At 36.7% G+C, this 2278-nt stretch overlaps 1 pseudogene; it reads left to right on the top strand.

Annotated features, from left to right (window-relative positions):
* Window positions 1-2077, top strand: part of LOC137633082 (keratin-associated protein 10-4-like) — an 11983-nt pseudogene extending 9906 nt beyond the window's left edge.
* Window positions 2078-2278: the final 201 nt, after the last annotated feature.

Here is a 2278-nt window from a genome sequence, read left to right as displayed (position 1 = left end):
ATCCTGTTGCCTGACTGTGAAGCTGCCACTGGTGGTACGTGTTTGAAACCCGCTTCCTGGAGCACTTGTCTGGGAGAAGTTGACTCCACTGACTGTCTTGGAGATGACTGCGCCTGTTGCAAGCCAGGAGGTAAGTTAATGGAGCCCCTGGAAGTGTAAGATAAATAACAACCTGTCAAACAATAAAATTAATTATCCAAATGTAATGAATTAATACGTTTCATAATTAAATCCTACCTTTTTATTATCTTTATAATATCGTCTAGAAGAGTCCCACTTTTCATTTTTCTTTCTTTGAAAGAATTTCAGTTTTGAATAGAAAATTAACCGTTTTACGAACCTGTTTATCATAAACACACAACGTATACGCATGAGCAACTAACATAGTGACTTAAGTCAGTAAATTAAAAGAATTATATGTTATTGTGAGAATTATCATATAACGGTAATTTTTACCTCGAGTGCAAATTACCTCCTTTTCATTCTTAGCAATTCTAACCTCGTCACTTGTTATGAGGTGGTTAACATTTCATCATGCATAATTCTTCAGCTTTTGCTGAATAATTCTACAATGCACGCACCGCGCAGTTTTCTTGCAATGGCTTCGAATTTAGTGGATTTAATAAAGACTAAAATCATTCCCCAGTAAAATGTTTTATGATTTGATCAGCGTTTTAGGGATTGCAGTTGGCGATGAAGATCAAATCTAATCAAATTTATTCCTTCTTCTTCATTTCAAGTATGTACACTAAATGGTATATGCAACGAGAATGACGGGTATTGTTATAAGGTGAACAGTAACCATAGCTGCAGTGGCACCTCCTTCCCCGAGGGATGCGACGGGGTAGATTGCTCTTGCTGCATTGAAGGTAAGCGATGGCCTTGAATGGATCACTTTTCAGTTTCTCTTATTCACAGTTTGTATCAGAAAATCTGGAGCGCTTTTACCCAAGTTATAATAGATCTATTAGCGACTAAAATCTAGAGTCATATTACATTAGAAAATGCTCATTTCTTTTCAAGGGAGGATTTTTCTATCATCTTTAATACCTATAGGATCTTTAGAGATCTTTGTGTTTACTCTTTTATTGTATCATTATAATGTTTATTTCTCCATGAACACCTTTAGAGTGTTATCTATCTGTATCTGATCTACTAAAACACTGACTGTAATGCAACATTCAGTAATTCTAATTAAATGAAACGTTCTTGAAGAATTCGCAGTGTGTGCAAACGAAACCCTGTGCACCGATGTAGGTGGTTACTGCTTCAATGAATTTAATGGTGAAGTATGCCCTGACATCACTGATTCAGCTCTGTGCGCTGGTACCAGTTGTAGCTGTTGTCACCCTTGTAAGTCACTTCATATGGGCTCCCTAATCTGGCAGTGGTCAATTGTGAAATTTATATTTCAAAACATGCCAGTTATGAAAAAGAGGATTACAATGATAAGATTAGAATGTCTGATAACTGTTCTCTATTCAATAATTTATGTATACTTCTCAACTGATACCTGCTACAAGTTCTTATAGAATATCATTTCCAATGATTTTCCTCATACATCTGAGGATTTCATATTTAATGATAGTATTAAATAAAATAATGTACTAGAGATTCCAAAGGAATTTTATTTTATTGAAGATCTTTCCTTTAAAAAATTTTCACTTGGAGAATCCTGTCTCCTCTTAGATCGAACTCTCTTCAGAGGCTGAGCCAACTCAAAGAATACTAATACTTTTCTTTTACAGCTCTCGGATCGGAATCAAGCGAAGCTGAATCTTCGGAATCCTTGGAATCCTCGGAATCCTTGGAATCCTTGGAATCCTCGGAATCCTCGGAATCCTTGGAATCCTCGGAATCCTCGGAATCCTTGGAATCCTCGGAATCAGGTTGAGGGCCGGAACTGTAGAAAAATCCTTCAGATTCTTCCTCTGGAAAACCGGACTACATGAAAGACTTGGTCGATCGCAGGCGGAAATATCTGGCAATCCCTTGGACATTCTACTTCTTATAGACTTATTGGTGTGTTTACTTATTCGACTTCATGAATCAGTGAAAATTTAACTCTCTTGCAAATAAAGCAAAATAATCCATCGTTTTTGCATTTATCCTCAATCTCACATTCAAAGTAAGGTTCACTGCACAGTAAGCCTCTTTGATGGTATGGAAAATATTCACTATAGTTTCCAATTCCACACGCATCGTGATTGGCTGCTATTTAGATGGTCTTTGATAAGCTATAGCCACTCCGCTTGCTCATAGATAAACATCTTATTTA

The sequence above is a fragment of the Palaemon carinicauda genome, chromosome 42, assembly GCF_036898095.1.
Source record: "Palaemon carinicauda isolate YSFRI2023 chromosome 42, ASM3689809v2, whole genome shotgun sequence".
Taxonomy (NCBI): Eukaryota; Metazoa; Arthropoda; class Malacostraca; order Decapoda; family Palaemonidae; genus Palaemon; species Palaemon carinicauda.
Note: the sequence above shows the minus strand (reverse complement) of the source record. Positions and strands in the feature narration are given on the sequence as shown.